Source organism: Canis lupus, chromosome 30 (genome assembly GCF_048164855.1).
Source record: "Canis lupus baileyi chromosome 30, mCanLup2.hap1, whole genome shotgun sequence".
NCBI lineage: Eukaryota > Metazoa > Chordata > Mammalia > Carnivora > Canidae > Canis > Canis lupus.
This window is the reverse complement of record NC_132867.1, coordinates 36496231-36522457: the sequence shown is the minus strand read 5'-3', so window position 1 is coordinate 36522457 and position 26227 is coordinate 36496231. Positions and strand designations below refer to the sequence as shown.

At 38.9% G+C, this 26227-nt stretch overlaps 1 protein-coding gene across 2 annotated transcripts in view; it reads right to left on the bottom strand.

Annotated features, from left to right (window-relative positions):
- The window catches only part of KCNJ15 (potassium inwardly rectifying channel subfamily J member 15), a 78603-nt gene extending 55127 nt beyond the window's left edge, over positions 1-23476 (bottom strand). The window contains exon 1 of one of the 2 annotated variants that reach the window (XM_072806970.1): positions 23380-23476. The gene's annotated coding sequence lies outside the window, so the exon portion shown is untranslated. The remainder of the gene's footprint in view (positions 1-23379) is intronic. The other variant, XM_072806975.1, reaches the window with a different exon arrangement.
- Positions 23477-26227: the final 2751 nt, after the last annotated feature.

The following is a 26227-nucleotide window of genomic DNA, read 5'->3' as shown; positions in this document are numbered from 1 at the left end:
TGGAGGCTTTCTCACATGCTTCTTTAATGGAATCACACAAAAAGTACCCCAAAATGCACAAGTTACTTAACAGAAATGTAATCTCCAAGTTATTCCTCTGAAGGGTGAGCAATCATCCTGGTTTACCCATGATTCTCTGAGTTTTAGCTCAGAAAGTCTCATGTCCTGGAAAATCCCTCAGTCCCAGAAAAACAACTCTGGCTGGTCACCCTATTCCCAAGTGTGTCCTCAGTTCTTTTGTAGTCAACTGCTAAATTTTTAAAACTTGATTTGAAAATAAAAGTGTTAATATAAGCACTATATCCTAATTTGTGAGCACCAATCTGACTTTTGCTAGGGCATGTGTAAAATCCAATTTTGTCAAATGGGAAAATGCGTAATTAAAAAGTTAGATGCAAGAAATGTTCACTGCTCTGTATAGAAGCTGGACACCTTCCTTAAAACCTCTAGCAGAGTGAGTTGGATATTCTAGGTCCCCATCTGTAGTAAGACTTGGGAGTTGGTGAGTTACAGAGCCCACTGACATGTACCCAACAGTGACCCAGTATCCCCTTGCGTTATTCAAGTTAGACTCTGTTGTGTTAGCTGTTGATGGTGCAACCTTAGACCTCATGTTAAAAACACACAATTTGTTTCTGGTTCACCTCAGAGCCACTTTTACTAAGTGAACAGTGGCAATTCACACCAGTGAAAGGTATATCGTAATGTCTGGTTTTCAGTGTTGACAGTACGGGCTGATAGACAGAAATGCAACACCTACAGGGTAGAGTTACCATCCCCAGGTCATTGCAACCAATATGATGCCACCTTCCTTTCAAAGCTTAACCGTATCACTGATCTGGCAATGTGTTACATGCATTAACTCACTTCTTCTATTGTTATCTTACTGTTTTTTAATCCTGAACCAATTATACAGGGAATCTTCTAGGCCAGACAGTGAGAGATGTGTGGCCATGGAACTATCTCCACCAGATGGTCAAATACAGTATTTTACACTCGGTAGGTTGAATCTGTGTCTGAGACTCCAAGAGCTACATTTAGAATATTTAAAATAGAATAGTACAGAAAATACTAGTATCACCCTGAATAATTTCAGCGATCATTTGGGGAAGAAAAAAGCAGTGCATTATTCTACTTTTCCCCATTTTCATATTTTAGTGACTGCTCCTTAGTTAGTGATAAGCTGTATACTTCAGCTTTAAAAAAAATCACCAAGTTGACGATGCATCCTTCTTTTGGGGCTGGATATATCAAAGGACAAGCAAAGTGTACAACTCCATCTGCTGTTGAAGACACTACCCTTCCTCACCCTATTGCATCATACTGTCCCCTCTCTATAGGCCTCATTGTTCTGACACTTCTTGCCCTGATATTTGGGTCCCTGAACACACTGAGAGCTAAGTTCAGTCCCTGGCCTCTGGCACAGCCCACTGGGGGCACATCACATGTTTTCCAGCCCTTTATTTGATTTAGCGGTTAATGATATTACTATGCTGTAATGCATACATTTCTAATGCCCTGAATCACTTCCCTATGAACCCATATAGCCCCTATCTCTGATAGCCATGCAAAAGAATGTCATAAAACATTCTGCTTCTACCTCAATACCCCTATTCCTACATGACAAATGTGGGAGGGCCTAAGAGAATTCTGAGGGCTCATTTTAGGTATTTAATTATTAGCAGAACTGGGTAAACAACTAGGGTTTTTTACTTTGGGATCTTTCCCATTGCAGAATTGTACCTTTTGCCAAAATATTCTAGTTATTGTGGAAAAACTGAGTGATACAAATTGGCTAAATTATGCAAAGTGCAAAATCCCAGCTGAGTTGTCATAAGCTCTGAAGGACTTCACACCAAAGATGTAGTATGAGTGTAGAAAGAGGGTGTTGGGAACTCTTAAAATTTCAGCTGTAAAACCCCATTTGTTCCTTGTCAGCCACAGCAGAGGGTTCATGTGGTTCAGGTAACACTGCCTGGAGAAGGTGAAGCTCTACCCCCCCTCCCCAAAATGGTCTCAATTAGGGAGGAAGACAAACCATGAGAGACTCCTAACTCTGGGAAACAAAGGGTTGCAGAAGGGGAGGTGCGTGGGGGGATGGGGAGACCAGGTGACCAGCATTAAGGAAGGCACATGAGGTGACGATCACTGGATGTTAATATTGTACGTTGGCAAATTGAATTGAAATAAAATATTTTTTAAAAATAGGCTCAAAGGGAAGGCTGTCCATGGTCACTCTTGTCCTTGCATGGCACTTCATCTTACCAGGTACATCTGTAGGTATTGCTGAGTCACCAGCAAAACAAAGAAACAATAAAGAAGGCTAATAAAAGATTGCTTTTCTTCTATCTCTTCTCTTCTCTTCTCTTCTCTTCTCTTCTCTTCTCTTCTCTTCTCTTCTCTTCTTTCTCCTTTTCTTGTCTTGTCTTTTCTTTTCTTTTTTTTCTTTTCTCTTCTTTTTCTTTGCTATTCTCCTCCTTGATGGTGCACCCTGAATAAGAGAATCTGGACAGTTCTGAGCAATCATCAGAACCTGGCTCCTGAAAGCCAGGTTGTGCCACCTTCAACTTCGTCTAAGGTTCCTAGCACCTATCCAGGCTAGAAATGGCATGACTGAATTTGCTTAACTCCCCCACTGAGAAATATTCCTTGGGTTATTTGTCCCTCATGCATTTAATTTTCACCATGTACTGGAGGACATTCGGTTCTGTCTCACTAGCTTTGGTTCATTTTCGAAGGTGGTCGCCCTTGGCCAGAGTGAGCATTGACTTGCTCCTCTTCACACTATTCCCATTGTCAACTTTCTGCTAATCACTGAAAACTTGCCTGAGCTCACTTCCCTTCTGAAATCTGTGTGTACTTACTAGGCAGCGGTGATTCCAAAGGCACGGCATTATGATTTATCAGTCAGTAAATAGCACTTATCACTCAGTGAAGCATGCACACCAACAGGAGTACTTGAATTATCAGCTTAGACTCACACTGAGCTCTTGGGCAAACATCGTCATGTTTTGTTTTTCAAATTGCTTAATGGTATATCTTATCTTACCCGTCAGTTCTCACTTTACAGTGTGAGACTAACAGAAAAACTGAATGCAAAATGTAATCCTTGCCTTGGAATGCTGAATTGTTATATTATTTCTTTCTGGTAAGCAGTACAATATAATGGGGAAAAGTATAGATTTAGTTCCAGACACGCCATCCAGAATGGCTATGCACTAACTGCCTGACCAAGGTAAGTTAACTCACTTCTCTGGGCTGGTTTTTGCACTAGTGAATGGGGGAGCAAATTTACCTTCTGAGTTCTTGTGCAGTTTAGATGAAGGAGGAGACAGGAAGTGTCTGACTTCATGAGCACTCTGTCAGAGGACACTGGGGAGGAGAGTTCTATGGTGAAGGTGTCTGGTATCAAGACACTCTTCCTGCCTATTGCACTTGGCCACTGTGACAGGATACTCATTTGTTTTGCCGGAACTCACACCCACTAATGGTCCTGTGCAAATCCCTGTTCTAATACCTAGATTACCCTTTCTTCTTCTGTGTTCAAATTGTGGGACAGATACACTGGATACTCTTGATTCCTTCAAGATCTGCTGTTTTTACCGGTTCTTATGCAGAGACCCAGAGCTGGCTTAAAATACCTTAAATGATTTGCATTCCCTAGAAGTCCTGCTGTTTCTTCCAAGGATAGCAGTGTAGATCTGAAGGTTTTATGAATATTCTCTTTTTTAAAATAAAAAACCACTTGAGTAGTCAAATAGTTTAGATTACTTGAATAAATAGAACTCAATTAGTTCATTCCTAGGAAACTTGAGTATTGTCACGCCAATTTCCCTGAAGTGACTTGCATTGCAATGATAAGCCATACGGTTTATGCCACTTAGTTCAGCATTGTTTCTTGACTTTCATGGGACATTAGTATTCCCAGAAATCAAGCATGGGAATCTATCTCCTATCTTGGTTATAGAACCTGATAATAGTTGACGTTGCTCAAACACGCCTTCTGTTCCTTGTTTGCTGCAGACATGCTGACTCCACCTGATGCTGAATCAAATACAGATACAACTAACTTGTTGATGTGTGTAAGCAAGGAAGGGCAGAGATTATGGGGTTCGGAGTGTATGGATGGTGTTCTTCTATGAGTCAATATCCTCTTACCAGCAATATATAGGGGGAGAAAGTGGATTGTAGAAATCACGTAGGCAGGGTCAGCAGGGGCCAAATTTGGAAACAGTAATGCTCATCACTTCACTGAGTCCAAGAGATGGAATTTCGGTTAAGAGGGAAGCCCACACCAGCAAGGTCCTTTTTGGTGTTTGTTAGGTGTTGGGTTCAATCCTCAGAGTGCAATGAGGGTGGCAGGTAATGGAAAGCTTCTTTTACGTGCATGTGAGGAAACCAGCACAATATGGAACAAGAATGAAACAATGACACTGTCCTTCCACCAAGAGGTTGAGAGTACGAGTAACCTTGGAGAGCACGGTATGCAGAGTAACAGGGATTTCTTTTAACTCCAGTGCTTTATTAAATCTATCGTCTATCTATCTACCCATCCATCCACCCATCTGTCCTTCATTTTCTGGTTTTGTGATGGGACTTTCTCTTTTTCTTTTAAACTTCCTTTTTTCTTTAAATTGAAGCTCAGGATGGCTTCCCACCTTAAGTGTCTCCTGTTTGGTTCTCAAACATACATTTACACTATTATGAACAGCAAATCCCAGATGTGAAATTTGTAAAGTAGGACTGGTTCTACCAGTGTGATAGAGAAGTAGGTAAATACATGCCCCTTCAACACACACACACACGCACACACACATACACACACACCATACTGGCCAGATACAAGTACTGTGGTCACAAGGTAGGGCTACATGAAACATAATTTATCTCCTGCAGATTATGTTGGAACTCCACTTGCTTTGGAATATATTTCTGCTTTATTTTTTCATAATTGAAATCAGGCATGGGGAGGTTCATACTTCATCTAAATGATTAACACTGATTTTAACCAAGATTTTAGAAACACTCCTTTCAAGTCACTGTAATTCAACTCTTAACCCCCAGCAGATAGTAGGGAATATGAAAATATCCTCATCCCTCATATGAGTTTTGTGAATTCAAAGAAAATCAAAGACAGCCCTGGAGTTTTTTGTTTTTGGCTTGTATTCTGCAGAAAGATCTCTCCAAAAGTTTGTCTTCTTTGTATGCCGACAGTAACCAATACTCCTGGATCTGATTGAACTTGGCAAAACAAGCAAACTTTAGTGAGCTTACTGCTCAAAAAAAATCAAGACTTTATTAGTGGACTTGATTAGTATCCTGGAGCCATTATTCCATATGACAAGAAATTGAGACTCTGGCCCAAACACGCAATTCATTTTGGTTTTAATGATAAAAACTGCCATTTGTGGAAGTATTACCATGGATCAGGAATTTGATTTAGGTGTTTTATAGCCATTATCTTGTTTAATTATTATTAACTATTAGGTTATTTATTCTAATAGTACATTCACTACTATATTTAACAAATCAGTGTCTATAACATAATTCTTTCGACTTTATAGAAGAAAAAACTAAACCTTAGATAAAGTCACTTGCCCAAGACCAAATAGCTAGTAATGTGAGGCACAGAGATACAAATCATGGCCTCATTCAAAGCTCATACTCTGAATCACTGTATTTTGCAGCCACCTATGAGTTCACAACCCATGTGGGTCATCTCAGGATTGAGCTGCAGTAATGGGTCACACCATGAAGAAAACAGAAATGGTCAAAAATGAACACATTACATCAGACCAGAGTCCTATTTGACTATTCTAGCTACAGACATCTTTCATCTTTTTAAAAGAATATATAGGTGGAATTATTTATAAGGTGATCTCACAGCCTAGTTTCAGATGAGGGAGTTCTCAAGTAAAGGGACTATGGGGTAACAAGTAGCCTTTGGTAACTTCTCCCAGTAGTATTTTTAGCATTATAACAATAATGAAATAGAACAGTGGTTCCCAATCATGACTATACATTAGAATCACCAAGAGAGACTTTTTTTTTTTTTGAGACTTTTTAAATAGCCAAGGGTTTCAGATTTAGTTGGTCTGGGGTGATGGTTGGATATCAATGTTGTGCTTGTAATCCTGGGATGATGGAGATAAAACCAGGGTTGAGACACAGAGAGGAAGACAGAGAGAAGATATTGGCACAGAACCAGGATGAGGTAAACTCAGATTTCTAGTCCAGGTTCCCAACCCACTATCTCCACTTCCTTCTGTTTTTAGACCCTCCCTGTGATAGTGGTACCTATAGAACCATTCTGTGGCCACAGAGAGAGCTGTGCCTTTCCCTGTACCTTCCCCAACCCTGAAAAAAACATCTTAGACTCACAATGTCCATGTGGCCATCTGCTTCCAGATGTATCCAAGTCCCATAGATGGCACTTTGGTCTGCTCCCAGTCTACCACTCTGGTTACTTTGATGACCTCTTTAAAAATATATATATATTTATTTGAGAGAGAGAAAGAGTATAAGCAGCGAGAAGCAGAGAGAGAAGCAGACTCCCCACCAAACAAGAGCCTAATGTGGAGCTCGATCCTAGGACCCTAGATCATGACCTGAGCCGAAGGCAGTTGCCCAACTGACTGAGCCATCCAGGTGCTCCCTTTGATGACCTCTTCTCAAAAAGAACAGATGCTGTTCTTAGTCTGGAGTACCTACTGGTTCCTGTTAATTCTGCAGAATAAGAACCTTAAAAGTTACAAGACTGGGGCACCTAGGTGGATCAGTCTGTTGAGTGTTGGCTCTTGGTGTTGGCTCAGGTCATGATCTCAGACTTTGTGCTCTGCAGGGAGTCTGCTTGAAGATTCTCTCCCTCTGCCCCTTCTGTCACTCACTCTCTCTCAATCTCTAGAAATAAATAAATAAATCTTAAAAAAATAAACGACAAATTCCCACTGCCTTATTAACCAGTTTACATTGTCCCTAGGGCCTGGATGAGACACAGCTTTTCCAAGGGTCAAAGGAAAATGTTTCTCTTCCCTCACTTCCATAAGTCATTTTGAACTCTGGTTTGTGCAGGGATGGGGTGGAGCCAGAGGTAAATAACTTATTGGTTGTGTGTAGATCTGTTTAGAGGGGGTAGTTGGAGACTAGGGAGCTCCGGGGTGTCCTCCTACTAAGGGAGTCAAAATTTCTACAATCTCCAACCTTCTCCAGTGTTTGAACAAAGTGTAAGGCACAGCTCTGCAGAGGGTGGTTGGTAAGCACCAGATGAGGAAGGACAATGGTCAATGGTCAGGTCCTAAGGTGCAGTTTAGGTCAAATTTCTGTACCACATTCTGGAATGTGGGCTCATCTCTGCTTTCTTAGTATTTTTAGGATCTCAACTAAGGGACCAAAGTCCACCCCTTTGTCCTTCCTTGTGTACAACTTCTGTATGAGAACTAGTTGTTGTTAGGCTCAGGGAGAATGAGGAGGTGCAGCCTGGTTTATATTACCTATCAATTCCTCCTCAAAATACATCTAATCTGGTACAGTCCTTTCTGTCTCCCTCCTGGACTCTGGTGGGTGAGAAACCAGTTTAACCACAAAGAGCTTAGTGAGCTAGCACCAGGAGCTTTGTCTCAGGTTCGGTTTGCATAAACAAGATAGTCACAAAGATGGGGTATTATTTACAAGAAAAAAGGAGGAGTTATTTAAAAGAAAAAAGAAAAGGCAGTGCCTTGGTGCATTTTTTAAATGGGTCAAGCTTCATACCATCTAAAAATGAAATAAATAAGGATTCAAGCTTGGGAGTCACTGAGCAAGTCTTTATTCAAGTAACAAATGGACAACAATAGAAATGCAACAAAAATGATCTCACAGGGTTTATGTCCAACTCAACACAATAGAACCAAACAGTTTGTTTGACTAATGGTTCTTTTATGATAAGAATATTCTAGCATGGGGGCCAGCAAACCATAGCCCAGAAGTCAAATATGGCCCACCACCTATTTTTATAAAGATTTATTACAGTATAGCCATGCAATTGTTTACAAATTGTTTATGGCTGCTCTCATGCCATAGTGGCAGTGTCACAGAATTGTGAAAAGAACGTATGGCCCACAAAACAAAAAATGTTTCCCATCTGGTCTTTTTGAGAAAAAATTTGCCAATCCTTGATCCAGCAGGTCAAATAGTATAAAATGTATCATTTGAAACAATCTTCCCTGTGCAGTAAGTACAGGAAGAAAAAAAAAAAGGATTCTTTCCAATAAGTAATTATTGAGCACTAAATGCAAGGTTTGTGCTCTGAATATAAGAAAATAAAAGGATACTTACTCTATAGTCCTACCCTTCAGAAAAGTATGGTCCAATAGAAAAAGTCAGAAAGAAGATAAATAGTCCTCAAACATTATAGCTTGAAAAACCATCCAAAATCTTAACTTTCTAAAAACTTCGCCCAAATCTCACTAATGGTGGGGACAAGGGCAAGAGACATTCGATGTTTCTGATTTAGACATGAGCTATGGCAGATAGTTCAAGCCTGATTTCCATTGTTGGTCATTTGTTACTGGAATAAAGACATGCTAAGTCTTGTGCTGAGGTCCAGAGCCAGGTGGACAGGCAGGGAATTGAATCTCTGCTCTTTGTTTCCTCCTCATATGCTGCATCATTTGGCTTGATAATTTTGTTTATTCAACATCCACTAAGTTTAGTGAAGCACCTGCTATGGGCCAGGTACTCTCCTAACAGCTCTGAGAACAGCAGTAAATAGAATAGATCCTTAGTGCAATTGAATTTTCTTTCCTCTTCACCTAGAGCTTTTAAGTGAGCACACAGATGCTTCATTTGTCAAGAGGAAAAGAGGACAAAGAAGGCAAGAAGAGGTCACGGGGCTCAAAGAGGTGGCTGGGAGGATGGGAATGTATGACTGAAGAGGTTCGTTTTGGACTGAGACCTTCAGGGATGAAGGATTTTGCTGAGCAGATAGAGAGAGTCCTAGAGAGGAAGCGGGGGAAGGGATGGTTTGGGCATGTGCCGGGAAGCAAGGATGCCAGTCAGGTAGGAGAGGCATGGTGGTGAGGGGTGGGCAAGAAAAGTTGTAGAGCCCACAGGCATAGTAAGAATTTGAAATGAAACTACTTGGGCACTTAAAATGATAATAAATGTTGGATGAGGCTCATTCTCTTTAAACTTCTTGCCCTGGGTGTTTGTTTGGTTTGGACTCAAAGGGTGCATGTTCATGCGTGTGTGCCAATGCATGCAGCGTGCGTGCGTGTGTGCATGTATGTGTGTGTGTATACAGGGAAGGAGGCTTTTCTGCATGCAGCCCCATGTGAAATGCTGGTGCTCAGATATCCCCAGATCACTGTCGATATGGCAGAAACAAGTATCAGAGAAGCATCAGTGGGACAGCATCTATTTAGGAGCAACTTTGGGTTGACTTGGGAAGCACATAACCATGGTAGTGCTGGCTCCCTGATTACATTTTATATTAAGGTAAAGAATCAAGAAATAGCACGGAAAATGCACCATTTGGGTCTTCCCTGAACAAGACAAAATAACCAATGAACACAGTGTAGGATGAAGGCGACCAGAGCCCAGAAGGGCAGCCGTGGCACCAGGGACTCTTGTGCCTATTGAGGATAATCCCTCCCTGGACAAAACAAAGCTGTTTATACACAACACTGGAACCAAGGGTGAAAAAGAGCAAGTCTTTCTTGAAAAGTTTAGACTAAAAAAATGGGATAATCCATGGAGGGTGAAAATCCCATATTACTTTGCCCAAATTTATCTATGCAGTTGCCTCAACTGTACATCACAGATTTGCTGTTTGTAGCAGAGAGTCTGGATCTGGAGAGTGAATTATTTTGTACAAGATGAAAATTCCACTGGGCTACCCTCATCCTTGCCATTCACCGTGGACAAGGCGTTGTCCAGCAGGTCTTCCCGCAGACTGTAGGCTCACGCTGCCCACTGGTGAGCTGAGCTCCAATACCCTAGCCTTCAATGAGACACCCGGAACTAAAGCAATGTCCCACTGCATAGAAAGGTGACCTGGCTGCCTTGTACTTGGCGAAACTGAAAACCTGAAAATTTTCAGCAAGAAAAACATGTCTTACCAAAGCTCAAACCAGACACTTGGCACCCACTCTCTGTGACGCAGGGCTCCCCGACTGGCAGGAAAACCACAGTAAAGAACTGATTAGGCTGCTAGAACACATTCCATGGGCTGTCCAAGGCTATTTTTATTTTACAATAAGGTACAATATGTTCCATGATGCTGTCTATCCTGGACCTTTTTTTTTTTTTTTAATTGCATTTGCCATACTCATCAATCCTAAGTCACAGAGAATCTGTCAATAATTTGAATAAAATAACTAGTTTGGGTGTGTTTGTTAAACTCAAGAGCAGCAATAATATTCATATGTAACTTTTATTGTAGGCAATACACTGATGACGTACCACCTGTTGACCATGGAAATTTTTCATGGAAGATGGGCCTTTCTAGAAACCGAGTCCCCGGAAAACTCTTGAGTTTACAGACCAAATGCTTACATTTTTAAATCTTTTTTTTTCCCCTTTCTTTTAAGAGAAGTCAATTGTGAAAGCAATGTTTGGTCAAGTGTTATTTGGTCAAGAAATGTACTAACTCCTTGTAATAGAGCATTCCAAGAACTTTACCCATAAGAAAATAAATGTGCCTGTTTTCACTTAGACTCCATAAAAATTACAGTTGTTTTGGAAGAAGGAATGGCTCCCCTGTAACATAATGGATATTCAACAACTCAGATGCATTTGGGAAACGACTTCCCACCCACCTCTGAAAGAAAAACAGACAACCGGTATAAGATTACTGGTAAAGCCCAGACCATGCATTAAGTCTTAGGCTCAAGAAAAACTTCCTTGCTAATGCTTAACTTGTTATCGTAACCACTTTTGATTTTTCAGAACCTTCTAGCTACTTTTTAACCATTTTCAATCAGAAAAACTGGAAGAATGCACCCAATCCGGTCATCAGGCCCTCTGAAGAAGATCTAGCCTCGATGACCTTTGAGAATTCCCCATTCTTCTAACTTTTTGCTGACCTTGAAAAATCTAGAGATCCCAAGAGGTTAGCCATCTACAATGCCATGGTGGGAGTCTACGTTTCTCAATGGCTGTTAAAAAAGAGGGTGGGACACAGCAATTCCCTTGATAATGTGTATTTTAGTACAGTGGTCCTTGGAGATACAAGGGTGAGGGGAGGTAGAAATGACTAGTAAGTTTATTCATAACAGGGGGAGAGAATAGGGAATATATGCCAGAATGAGAAGCTCTGCAAGGGATTGCAGTAAAAATAATGCTCATATGTGCAAATTTACACCTCATAAGAAAACATACATACACCAAGAGTCCTGTTCTAATGTTTTAGCATCAATTTTGCTGACAAGATCAAAAGACACAAGTTAAACATCTGCATCAAATGATAAAGTCATGGCAACAATATCTTTTCCACTGTTAGGCCATCACAGAGAAGCAGACATACAGAACGTTTGTTGCTTTCACCTCAGGTTGAGAGGAGAGCCCAAGTGAAGCTCCTGTACTGCGAGCATTGGTGCTGGTGTTTCCCTTATAGCTCTAATTCGTATTTTGAGATAAGGTTGGAGGAGCAGACTTTTTTTCATACTTTGGTTTGCTCATTAGCCTGCGAAGGTCTTGCACATCTATGCAGTACCTCGTGCATTGTTTAACTATTATTTTTTATTTAGCTTTTATGGGGTACCAAAAATGTGGTTGGAGTTAAGTACCTTTTCTGTTTTTCCAGCTACAGTGGAAATTATTTTTGTTTGAAGCTCTTCAAAAGAAAAAAGCGGGGCTGGGGGAGGAGGAGGAAAAACATAAAAATAAATCAGGACCTAGAATAGGTTTTTCAGAACTCATGTGTTCAGATTCCCTGCCAAGGGAGTCCTGTGGGTTGCCCATGGGTTCTCTGGGAAAGCGAGATGCCTTCACACTGAGTGCCCTAGGTGGCTATTAAATTTGGTGTGCTTTCTGGCTTGGTGGCTTTGTGACCCTTGGGCTGGTCAGATAGCAATCTCGTGGGAACTGAGCAGTGGCTACAAATATTAAAGTTGTAAAGTAAATGTCAAATCAAAAATATTTCTGCTTGAATTCTTAGTAGTAAGTGTGAACATACCTCCAGGAACATCTGGCTCCCTGAAATATTGAACACAAAAACAAAAACAAAAACTAGTTCTGAATTCTTCTCCATCCCTGCCGTGTGAATAGGTCTTTTTTCCTCCTGTATCAGCAAGCCAGAAACCACAGCTTCTGTGGGTCAGTGGGAAATGGCTTGTTACCTTCATCCAGGAACACCCTAGATGTCCACTGTCACAGCTGAGAACCTAATAGTAAGGTTTGAACTTACAGACCTTCCCCAGGGAGTTGCCTTCCAGTTGCAGGATTGTCTTTAACGAGGGAGTGACCTCTGAGTAAAAAAAAAAAAAAAGCTTTGTAAGGGAAGGACAGGTAAGGAGATTTAGAGAGCCAGAGGGAGAAATGTTTTTCTCCAACACTCTTGTTTTTCCATATTAAACCCTGGACAATATAGTATTGGAAGACATTTTAAGCTAATTATTCTATTTCTCTCCTCTTTTCCTTCCACTGGGGAAAATTTCTTCCCTTTATGAAATATCTTTCAGAGGACTTCTTCCTTGAGTTTAAAGCATTACAGCCTTCAACTCAGAAGTCAGATTTAGGCTGGTTTTTAAATGATGTATGTTCATTTTGTCTTTGCAATTAACAAAGGAGGTATGACTGTGATCAAGCTTTAAGATGCCTGTGTTCACTCCTAACTGGGAAACGAACTAGGGGTGGTGGAAGGGGAGAAGGGCGGGAGGTGGGGGTGATTGGGTGGCGGGCACTGAGGGGGGCACTTGACGGGATGAGCACTGGGTGTTATTCTGTATGTTGGCAAATTGAACACCAATAAAAAATAAATGTATTATTAAAAAAATAAATAATTAATTAAAAAAAGATGCCTGTGTTCATATGCTTGTATTTATAACTGAACACACACTATGGGTCCTACTATAGCCCAAAGGGTAGCTACCAGCTCCCTTCTCAGAGTTTCCCTGTTGCTCCTCTTAGAGCCTTGGGAAAGCCCAAGTTGCGGTAGTTCACTGGATCTGGTCATCTACCAAATATAAGCAGAGTGCGTGAACACCATTGATCTTGATGGACAGCCAAGATCACTTTTAATGTCCAAATGAAGAACAACAGGAGGAACTTTTCCTATGATTGTTAAATGAAGACAATAGGAGAGAAGAGACTGATGTTTGCCTAACTCACCAGCATCTTCAACTCTTTATACCCAAAGAGTCAAAGGTCTATTATAGCAGCTAAAACATTACACTTCTCAGCCACCTATGAGGAATAAGCAGAAGATTACTGAGCTGGTGTAATAGTCTGACTCCATTTCTGATATCTGACTGCTTTCAAGCCCCACCTCCCTTCCTTTTCTGCCCCACATCTAGGAGGCTGATAAAGAAGCCTAGATGCTCCCTCCTTTGACATGGTGGAAAGTTTCAACCCCATAAGCTCCTACCCACATGCAGGAACTCTCACCCTGGCCACATTTCCTACCCTCAGTAAAGGACACAGCAGTCTCTGTTCTATTTTTGGATCATCTTGGGAGCCTGCCTTGCTCACCCCTTAAAGCCTCATATGTCAGTAGTAAAACTTGCCATACCCTTGGTGGATACATGTACCATGTCATCAGTTTCAACACCTAAACCAAATTTTGGGTAAGGTGTCCCCACACCTCTGGAAGATCTCTTTACAAGATTTTACTTAACAGAATGTGTCACTTTTTCCTTTCACCCTTTCTCTATTCCTGCTGGTGGTATAACAGCCAGCCCTCTTGCAATGTGGAGAAGCAAACCTGTGCTAAGAATGTCTGAGTAGAAAGAAAGAGGGAACCTAGGTCCCTGATGACATTGTGAGTTCCTCTGCCATCCCTACACTGCCTGCTTGAGTCTCTCAAGTCATGAAAACATGTCAAATTTGCTCAGCTGCATGTAGCTGAAGACAGTTCCAAATACAGGACTATGACTAAGTTGTATCTTGACCTCCCAAGTGGAAATTAGTACTTTTGCCAGAATGTCAACAGGTCAATGTCAAAATACTTGAACCACACCTGGGACTAAGTCCTTCTCAGAGGAGTGTCCCTGTAACTAAGGGAAATCACTGGATATTTTCTGGTCAGACTCCTCTGAGGAGAAACAAGAACACATATGTTCACAGAAAGAACCTGATTTTCATAGCCGTAAAATAGTCTGGAGATTGGTCTATAGTGAAATTTGGAGAGAGGTTCAGAACCAAGCATTTTGGTTGAGAAACCATCCATATATCTAACTCATACTGTGAATGTACCTAAGAGAACCAGTGTCAGGAAGAAAAGGGACTGCTTATCGAGTACCAATTCTTCCACTGATAATGCACTAGATGTGCAGGGAGGAGAATATAGGCTTTCTTCCCTTAACACCTGGTGGAGGAGTTAGTGCAAGCATGCTAAAAATTCATAAAGGGAATGACAACAGGCCTTTTCAAATATAATTAAAATTTGGTTTGGATAAATTGACACAGAAAATCAGGTGCAAGTGATGATGAAGAAAATCATGTAAGCCATATCCAGGACACTGACTAAAGCTAGATCCCCCCATTATTGCCCTCAATAAGCTAAATGGTATGCCCCATCCTGACCTGGCAGATAATTCAGAAAGGGGAGAGAGCAGACCTCCTGATGGTGTGACTTTTTCATATGAGCACTGTGATGAAACAACACAGCATTTATTTTTTGAGGAAATGAACGAATACCAAGTTTATAGGCAAAAGGAAGTAACAATACAATTGCAGAATAGAAAGTTTAACATAGTCTAAATCACCTATCTTTACAAAAATGACAGACTTATTCTAGAGAAAATCATCTCTGACTGGAGCTCATCAAAGATTGAAGTATTTTATCTTCACATTTCTCTTTGTTGCTGGTAAAAGTTAACAGACAACTTCCAGAGTGCATCACAGACCAATAGCCACTGATGTGAAGCAGTTTTTAAAAGTTTTAAGTACTCAATATCTTAGCATTTTTGATAGTCCATATGTCAAAGACAAAATGCTAAACGTTCATGTCGTTGATAGAGTGAGTACACAATCAGAGAAAACAAGGATGAAAAATACCCTCACAAGGCTCCCAACACAGCCCTACCTGGGATAGCAGTTGGGAGTGGCTATACCTTCTTTTCCAGGAGTAACAAATAAGCTCAAATTCCAGCTCAACTCTTTGGGCATAAGAGGATAGAGTTGAGACAAAACCTGAAGCAGTTTGTTGACAGGTTTTCTTAAAAGCAAAGGCAAAAGGTATTATGCTGAGTGAAGTAAGTCAATCAGTGTATGTTCACAAACAGTGTATGTTCTCATCCATTTGGGGAATATAAATAATAGTGAAAGGGAATATAAGGGAAGGGAGGAGAAATGTGTGGGAAATATCAGAAAGGGAGACATAACATAAAGACTCCTAACTCTGGGAAACGAACTAGGGGTGGTGGAAGGGGAGGAGGGCAGGGGGTGGGGGTGAATGGGTGACGGGCACTGGGGGGGGCACTTGACGGGATGAGCACTGGGTGTTATTCTGTATGTTGGTAAATTGAACACCAATAAAAAATAAATTTATTTTAAAAAAAAGCAAAGGCAAAAGGAAAGGGGAGGAAACTTCTTAAACTTCTTCAAGAAAGGCCCCAAACTAGAGTCTCTGTAGCCAAAAACCTGCTAAATCTACTGAAACCATTTGCTGAGCATATTGATTTTTTCTGGAAAGTGAAGGTCTCAGTTAAACTCCCAGCATTTCTTGACTTTAGCAGGAAACTACTTTATGTGGGTGTCTAGACATCACCCTCTGCTGAAGCATGGAGAAAGTGATCTAGCAACATGCCCAACCTGTCTGACAGGTACTGTCTTTACCTGGATGGCTTATTCATGAGTCAGAAAACACCTCTGTTGCCAATATTGCATTTCATTTCATTCTTAAACTTGTCAGACTTGGGATGCTGAACAAATTTTAAAATTCAGAAATATGAATCATTGTAAAAACCAGTCACTCACTACTCAGCTTTCCAAAATAGCAGATGTCTTTATGCCTAACCTCCTAATTATTGAAATGTTTATATAGGCAAGAAGAAACTCTATAATAATATTAATGACAGCACTCAAGCTGGGTCTCTATAACCACAGGAATATCAGACATGGAAGCTTTGGTTGTGATGGTTTCAGGGAATAGTTGGCTTATCCAAAAAAAGTTCCCAGTTGTGAAGCACTCTTTCATGGATTGGAGATCTTTAGACCCAGCTTTAGTCAGTCCTTCAAAGAGATCACAAAGTTATGAAGTCTCTTAATTGCCATTGTTATATCTTGCTGGAAAGAAGTTATTTCATTTGGGTGTTCCTTTTTTACCTACATGGGACCCAGGGCTGCAGTAACTAATCACTTCACCATATTATGTAGAACTTTATTCAGGGTATGATTCAGGGCTTATTACATATATTAATGTAATATATCTGACTATGACAGCATAAAAGAGGTGGAAGGGAACAAAGCTGTGTTGCGGTGATGAGATGACACCAGATGGTAACTTGAATCTACAGGAACAAATGAAGAGAAGAAGAAATGAAAAATACAAAGATTAACATAACAAAGTATTTAGATCTATACTTTCTCTCCCTTCTCATCTTAACTTCCTTAAAAGATATAAAATTATATAATGTAATAATTACAACAATTTATTGTAGGATTTGTAACATACAGAGAGATAATATGTATAACAATATTACAGGGATGCTTGGGTGGCTCAGCGGTTGAGCATCTGCCTTTGGCTCAGGTTGTGATCCCAGAGTCTGGGTATCGAGTCCCACATCAGGCTCCCTACAGGGAGCCTGCTTCTCTCTCTGCCTGTGTCTCTGCCTCTCTCTGTGTGTCTATCATTAGTAAATAAATAAAATCTTTAATAATAATAATATTATTATTATTATAATTATTATAGATATTAAGTTAGCATAAGTTTAAAGTCAATTTCGATAAGTTAAGACATATACTATAAACTCTAGAAAATAACTTACTCTAAGCCACTGAGAAAATAACTAAAAAATATACTTGAAAAGTCATTGGAGGGATTAAAATATTACACTAAAATATGAATTCAATGCAAAAGAAAGTGGGTAAAGGAGGAATAGAGGAACAAAATGTGATAAAAAGCAAAACATAAAATGAAAGCTGCAAATTCAACCATATCAATAACAACATTACATGGAAATGGATTAAGCAGTCTAATCAAAAGGCAGAAATTCTTAGATTGGATAAGAAAACATAATTCCACTATATGCTGTCCACAAGATACAAACCTTAGATTCAGTAATACAAATATATTGAAAATAAAAAGTGTGGAGAAAGTTATACTATACAAACAGTAACCAGAAAAATACTACTAGTATCAGGGAAAATAGATTTGAAGGCAAAAAAAAAAAATATTACTAGAGATAAACAGGACATTTTGTAATGAAGAAAGTGTCAATGGATCAGAAAAATATAATAATTGAAAACATATATGCAACTAACAACAATACCCTAAAACACATGAAGCAAAAACAGACAGAATCAAAGAAGAAATAGACAATTCAACAATAATTGGTGAGGACTCCTATATCCCATTTTCAATAATGTATAGAACAACTAGGAAGTAGGTCAAAAAGATATAAGAATTGAACAACACTATCAACAAACAAAAACTAATGAACATTTATAGACCATTGTACTATATGTATAATACAGTACATATATAATATACATATAATATAATATAGTACATATATCTACAAATTTATAATAAATAAATAAATACATAAATAAATAAATTTACTATTTATTTATGGTACAAAACGCACATGAAACATTTTCCTAGATAGACTTTATACTTGGTTCAGTAAATTTCAAAAGTTTGAAATCATGTAAAGTATGTTCTATGAACCACAATGAATGAAATTAGAAATATATAATAAAAAGTGATTTGAGAAATTAACAAATATGTGGAAATTAAACAGCACACTCCTAAATAATCAATCAAAGAATAAATCACAAAGGAAATTAGGATATACTTTGAGATGAATAAAAACTAAACTCATCACATGAAAACATACAGGATACAAGTAAAGAAATGGTTATAAGGAGATGCATAGCCAGAAACACCTACATTAAAAAGGAAGAAAGAGCTTCAAATCAATAACCCAAACTTCCCCCTTAAGGCACTGGAAAAATAACAAAAAACTGGAGCTGAAGTAAGTATAGGGAATAAATACTAAAAATTAGAGTGGAAAATAATGAAATAGAGATTAGAAAAAACATGCAAAAATTAATGAAACCAAAAGTTGGTTCCTCGAAAAGACCAACAAAATTGACAAAGCTTTGGCTAGACTGACTAAGGAAAAAATAAAAAACCCAAATTATTAAAATAAAGAATGAAAGAGGAGATTGGTCATCATTACCAATCTTATAGAAATATAAAAGGAAGGGTGCCAGGGCAGCTCAGTCAGTTAAGCATCCAACTCTTGATTTCCGCTCTGGTCATGATCTCAGGATTGTGAGATCTTATATCCCTATGGCTCTGTGTTGGGTGTGGAGCCTGCTTAAGATTTTATCTCTCTCTCTGCTCCCCGCCCCCCGCAAAAATAAGATAAATAAATACAACTATTCAAAAATTATTTGAGCAAATAAAAAAGGAGGGAACAATTTTCAACTCATTCTATGAGACCAGTATTACAGATACAAAAACCAAATACATCCTAAGAAAACTCTTAAAACTGCCGACCAATGTCTTTTATGAATATAGACCCTAAAAATCCTCAACAAAATACTAACAAACTGAATCTAGCAATATGTAAAAAGGATTATTCACTATGACCAATGTAAGGCTGGTTTCACATACAACAACAACAAAATAATATACAACAATCAATGTAATACACCATATCAATAAAATAGGACAAAACCACGTGGTCATTTCAAAAAAGCAAAAAAGCATTTGACAAAATCTAATATCCATTCATTATTTTTTTAAAAAGTCAACAAATTAGGAAGAGAAAAAATTTTCTTCAACACAATAAAGGATATTTACAAAAAATCTACAGATAACATTATACTTAATGATGAAAGATTGAATGCTTCTTCCCCAAGATTGGGAACAATACTAACATATCCTTTCTCACCATGTCTATTCAACATTGTATTGGAGGGTCTAGCTTGGGAAATTAGGCAAATAAAAGGAAGAAAACCCATCTAGATTGTAAAGGAAGAAGGCAAATTATCTCTATTTGCATATGGCATCTTGTAGAAAATCCTAAGGAATCCACTAAAAAATCATGAGTTCATCAAGATTGCAGGATACAAGATCAATTTACAAACATCAATTGTATTGCTATATGCTAGCAATGAACAATCTGAAAATGACATAAGGAGACTCTTTGGGAAACAAACTGAGGGTCATGGGGGAAGCGGGAGATGGGGTAACTGTATGATGGGCATTAAGGAGGGCACATGATGTGATGAGCACTGGGTGTTATATCCAAATGATGTTATTAAAAACTACATCTGAAACTAATGATGTACTGTATGTTAGCAAATTGAATTTACATTTAAAAAATAAAATTCCATTTTTAAAAGCATCAAAAAATATTTAGGAATAAACTTAACAAAAGTAATATAAGACTCTTACACTGAAAATTACAAAAAAAATTGTTGAAAGGAATTAAAGAAAAGCAAAACAAATGAGAAAGTATTCCATGTTCATGGATTTAAAGACTTAATATTGTTAAAATGGCAATATTTCTCAAACTGATCTACAGATTCAATGCAATGCCTATTAAATTCCCAGGTGATTGTGTTTCCAAAATTAACAGTTTATGTGAAAATTCAAAGGACACAGAATACTTAAAACAATATTGAAGACAACCAAAGTCCAAAGAAGACTCATACTTCCTGATTTCAAAACTTGTTACAAAACTACAATAAATATGACAGTGTAGTACTGGCATAAGTACAGACAGATCAATAAAATAGAATAGAGACCCCAAATAAACTCTCACATTTATGATCAATTGGTTTCAACAAGGAGCCAAGACAACTCAATGGTGCCAGAAAAGTCTTTTTGACAAATGGTGCTGACACAACTGGATGTCCACTTGGAAAAGAATGAAGCTGGATGCCTTTGTTATACAAAAAAATTAACTCAAAATAGACTATAGAGCTAAATCCAAGAGCTGAAATTATACAACTCTTAAGAGGGAATATGGAAATAAAGCCTTAAATATGATGTAAAAAGCACAAGTAACAAAAGGAAAAAAATAGATAAATTGGAACTTACCGAAACTGAAAACTTTTAGGTTGCAAATCACACCATCAAGAAAGTGAAAAGACAACCCACAGAATGAAAGAAAATATTTGCAAACCACATATCTGATAAGGAACTTGTGTCTATACAAAGACTTTTTAACAAGGCAATAATAAAAAATAAAAAATATAATTAAAAAATGATTGATCTGAATAGACATTTCTTCTGGGGCACCCGGGTGGCTCACTGGTTGAGTGTCTGCCTTTAGCTCAAGTCATGAGCCAGGTGGGGTCCTGGAATTGAGTCCCACATCAGGCTCCGTGCAGGGAGCCTGCTTCTCCCTCTGCCTATGTCTCTGCCTCTCTCTGTGTGTCTCTCGTGAATAAATAAATAAAATATTTTTAAAAAATAGACATTTCTTCAGAGAAGATAAGCAGCTGGACAATAAGCACATTAAAAGATGCTCAACCTCATTATTAATTAGAGAAATGCACGTCAAACCCACAGTGAGATACCACTTGGCACCCACTAAGATAACAATCATGAAAAAGACACAGAATGTGAAGAAATTGGAACCTCCTATGTTCCTGGTGGTGATACAGAATGGGTGCGCTAGTTTGGAAAACAGTATGGCAGTTCCTCAAAATGGGAAACATGACCTGTTAATTATAGGACCTGTTAATTCTATTCTTGGGTATGTGCCCAAGAGAAATTAAAATATACTTTCACATGATAACTTGTACCTGAATGTTCAACCAGCACTCTTCAAAACTGCCAGAGTAGAAATAACTCCAATGCCATAAACTGATGAATGCATAGATAAGATATAGTTTGTTTATATACCATATTGTTCATCAATTAAAAGGGATGAAGTACTGACATCTGCCACAAAATGGATGAACCTTGAAAACATGAAGCTCAGTGAAAGAAGCCAGACACAAAAGGTACCATATCATATAATTCCATTGATATGAAATATACGCAATAGGCAAACCTTCAGAGATAGCAAGTAGGTGGGTGGTTGTCTAGGCCTTGGGGAGGGGGGATGATGACGAAAGTGAATGAAAATGTAACTTTTGGGGCAGGTGACCAAAATGTAAAATTGACTGTGGCGATTGCACAATCTGCAAACAAACTAAACGACACTGAATTACGCACTCCAAATGTGTACATATTTTGGTGTGTGAATGATACCTCAATAAAGGTGTTAAAAAAATCTAACCTATGTAAATCAGTCATGTAGTATGAGTTTTTGTTTCCTTAGACAAAGTATTACAGTAGCATTTTTCAATGTGTTGCCACTAGTGACATTTGGGGCTAAATCATTTGTTGTTGGGGAATGTCCCTTTGTCCTGTGCATAGGATGTTTGGCTGTATCCTTGGCCTCTACCCTCTGGAAGCCAGCAGCGTCCCTTCCCCCAGTTATGACAACCAAAACTGTCTCTGGACATTGACAAATGTTCCTGGGGTGGGGATGAGGAGGGATGCAAAATAGTTCCCGGTTGAGAACCACTGTGTGGAGCGCTTAATAGCAGTAATTGTAAAAATCAACCTGTCAGTTCTTACCGTCTTACCAACCCTTTGGGCTGCTAGAAACTTAAACACTTGCCCCTTGTTTCTCACAATAAAACTGAAGAATAGATTGTTTTTGTTACTCAACTTTTGTCCTGGAGCTCAAGGGGAAGCCAGTGAGGAAAACAGTCTAGGTGCAATTATAACTTTCCACAGATGGGTGCCTGCACTAGGTCTCTATTCAACTGCTATACTCGGGGTTGTAATTTAGCCTGTGTCTAATCAAATGTTAAATTTGTTTGCCACACGTTAGTAGACTGTTCTTCTAAATAAGAAAATATTTAGAGAAGAAAAAAATGCATCTATCTTTTATCCTATTACTGGTTATAGAGTAAATATCATTAATATCTATGCAAAGTAAGGAAAATAAAAAACCCAAGCAGGATTCCATGGAGATTTAAATAAAAATGTTTCACTTGAATTTAATTGTTTTTGGCAACTCAGCCAAGCGAACTTCTCAATCTGCATTCAGAGTCCCACAAAAACTCCAGTGATTGGAAAACATGAAAGTTGATTTCCAAGTAAAGCAAGAAGGCATGTGATTGCTTCTACCACTGCTTAACACAAAGCTGAAAAGGAACGAATGAGAGAGATTAATCATCTTGAAACCCCAGGAGAGGCCAGAATCAGAACTGTGAGTCCCGGGGAAAAAAAAAAAATGAGAAAAATGTGATGAATGTGACAAGAGGGTGTTGAATCGGTCACTGATAAAAGGGAACGGTCGCTCGCTCCCTCACAGAGTTGCAGCAATAGAAACAAACAAGGAAAGCCAAGAGCTAATGCAATGGGAAAACATCTCGGTTTTACGCACACATCCTCACAAACACATTACTCACCGCGGAGTAGTAATGCTCATCCTCATGAGCTCACTTCGTGCTATGAAAATTGGATGCCTCACATTGAATGACTTTCCCTCCACAGCAAAATCATGCAGTCTTTCCACTACTGACCTCTCTTGCTAGTGAAATACCCGTGTCCTCTGGGACAGTCAACAAAGGACATTGCCATGGGGGTGGGTGGGTGGGAGGTGGTCTGAGGATTGCATGCTGTCTTTTCCACGTTGCCCAGGATCAGCCGGGAGCACAGCCAGTATGTTCCAGCCCGTTTGTGTTAGTGATTTCTTGCCTTACCCTGCGCATATTTCTCTTTCCAATCTATCTGATCCAAAGAGACGGACACCATCAAAGTTGCACTCCCATCCTGCTCTTTCCACTCACACCTGGATCTGAATATTTGGCATCACCCTTTTTCCTCTTCTTGTGACTAAATCTTACCCTGGATTCTTTCATCTGCCGTCTCCTGCTGAGCCTCCAATTCCTAAAGCCAGGATGACCCTGGCCACATGTTAGGAGAACAGAACAGGAGGCCTCTAGCCCCACGTGGAAAAGCCGTTCTGCACCCCTCTTGGCTTTAACACTTACCACTCAGACTGGTCCTGTTTTGTTCCTCTGGGAAATCCTGGACTCCAGGGTTGGGGGCAGGAGAGGACGAGGAAGCCCTCCACGCAGAGTGTGTGTGAACGCTGAGTGTGTGCGCCCTCACCTGCATGTGTCTCTCTGTTGCTACATGTGGAGTGCGAGGTAGAGTGAGAACTTGGATTCATCTAAATGAAGGCACCAGGGCTGTGGATTTTAAAGCTCTTCTCCGCAGACTTTCTTGTCTCACAAGGAATTTCTTCCACGTCTTGGAGTTGACAGGAATTGGACAAGCCTTGGTCTTACCACAACCCAGCGCATTGGGCAATCTAAGGGCGGGACTCTCCCTCAACGTTGGGGTTGCCAGTTCAGTAGGGCCTGAAGTTCCTTTTCTGAAAAGGAAAGTCCATGCTGTGGCAAGAGTGACTAAATATGGTTTTTTGTTTGTTTTGTCTTTGGGGGGTTCCACTTTTAATCAACCTGAGTAAGAAAAAAAAGGAAAAAGGAAAAAAAAAAGTGTTACCATCAACGAAAGAATCACCTGGTGAAAATGTTCCATAAAATTCAGACTTTCCCCTACTTTGGATATTTTCCCCTCTTCATCCTTCTGATCTACTGTTGGGACAACCACTTTTTTTGTTTTTTGTTTTTTTAAGAAATTGAACAAAACTTAAATAGAGTTGTCCTCGCAGAAGATATTTTCATATATTGTTTGGGAGAGATCAAGATACTTCAACTTCCCTGATTGCCTCAAACTTCATACAACTTTAGCCCTCCATCAAAACTCTCTTTTTAGTGATAAATGGTTCTCTTGCTTCTGATTCTGAACATCACTGAGGCCCTTCCCTGGAAGCTGGTTATATTTACGCCATCTACCGGGTGTTCATGGAACTGCATGTGTTTCTGCAAGCCACAGTATCCTTGTTCTGTGCCCAAGGCTTCCAAGAAAACAGAGGTCTCAGCAATGATGAACGATTTAGGAAACACAAATATATAATATATAATTTAGAACATCAAGAGGGACACTTAAGATGTTAGTTTTATTTTTAGTAGTATTTTTTTCAGAAGAGGTTATGTTTCATATTTTAACTCTCCAATTCTTTGTGTTGAATCTAGGGAAACATCCCTGAGACCAGGTTGGATAATAATGTAGGTCAGATTATATACCTCATGCTCCAAATATTTAAAAACACAGCATAGCATTAAAAAAAAAAAGCACACACAAAAAAAGCACAAAAGAGGTGCTAGAAACATGTGACCTGATACTAAAGTAGATAGGAGGGAGTGGAGTAGATTTTGATTTTGGAACTACAGGAGCCTAAATCATCAATACCCATACAGGGACATAAGTTGAGGTCTTGGAACCAGACAAAGCAAAGGTGGGAACTGAGATTACCCTATTAGGACTGGATTGTGAAAGCTGGACCAGAAAATCACCTACTCATTAGTACAGGGTGGCAACAAGAAAGACTACCTCTTTCTGTCTGGATTTGGGTGCAAAGGTAGGAATAATCCTAAGAATTCAGTAGCATAGCCCTCTCTGATCACAAAGTTAGGGTTTAAATTTTCACTCCCTCACTTTGTCCAGGAATTTCCTAGCTAAGAAATAAGCATAAAACTCGTTCCAGACAAATGTGCCCCTTTGGAATCTTAGTAGATAAGCAAAGATAAAAATCTCCCTTGAGAAAAACTCTGATAACCCAGACCACATAGAGGAAAAACATAAACCTCAATGAAGATTAGTTTCCATTTTTTTAAATTAAAATATGCAAGGACACAATACACTCTGCAAGGGTAAGCAGGCACACAGTAAATAGAAGAATTAGAATTCTAGTAGTAGGGATATAAGAATACAAAAGAGAATATAAGATAAGTGTGTTTAAAATGATTGGCGATATAGGTTTTAAAAATGCTACTGAAAAGGAATAAACAGATTGAGAAAAACCAAGCTATATCTTTGAGAAACAAAACATAGTTACTGAAATTAAAATCTCAATTGGCAGGCAGAAGAAATACAGCTGAAGAGAATATTGGTGAATTGGAAGACAGATATGAGAAATGACTAACAAAGCAGTATAGAGAGAAAAAGAAAAGGGAAATATGAGAGGATAAATAACACGTTTTATAAGTGTTCCAGCAAGAAAATGGAAAAAGTAAGGCAGATGCAAAATTCAAGTAAATAATTGCTGAGGATTTTCTAAAGCAGGGAGAGAAAGACGAATACCATATGATTTCACTTATATGTGGAATCCAAGAAACTAACCACCAAAACAACCACACAAGCACAGACTCAAATATAGGCAACAAACTGATGGTTACAAGAAGGGAGGTGGGGGGGATAGGTAAAGGAGAGTAAAATGTACACACTTCTAGTTACAAAATAAATATGTCAAGGGGATGAAAAGTACAGTATGAGAAATAAAGTCAATAATGTTATAATAAAGTGTGGTGACAGACATCATGGTGAGCACTCTATAATGTACAGAATTGTCAAATCAATATGTTGTACACCTGGAGCTAATAAACATTGTATGTCAATTATATTTCAATAATTTAAATAGTTAAGGTCTTTTTTTTTTTTTTTTTTTTTTTTTTTTTTTTAGTTAAGGTCTTTTTAAAAAAGAAAAAAGAGAGAGCACACTCAGACTCAATAAATATACTGAGCTTGGAGCAGGAAGATAGGGATCTAAATTCACCCCTGCACATATTGTAGCAAAGATAAAATAATAAAAAAGTATAAGAGAGAAAAGCAGACCAACTACAAGGGAACAACAACTAGTGTAGAGTAAAGCAGAGTTCTCAAAGACAATAAAAGAGATCAGAAGATGGTGAGGTAATATAGTTAAGGTGCTGG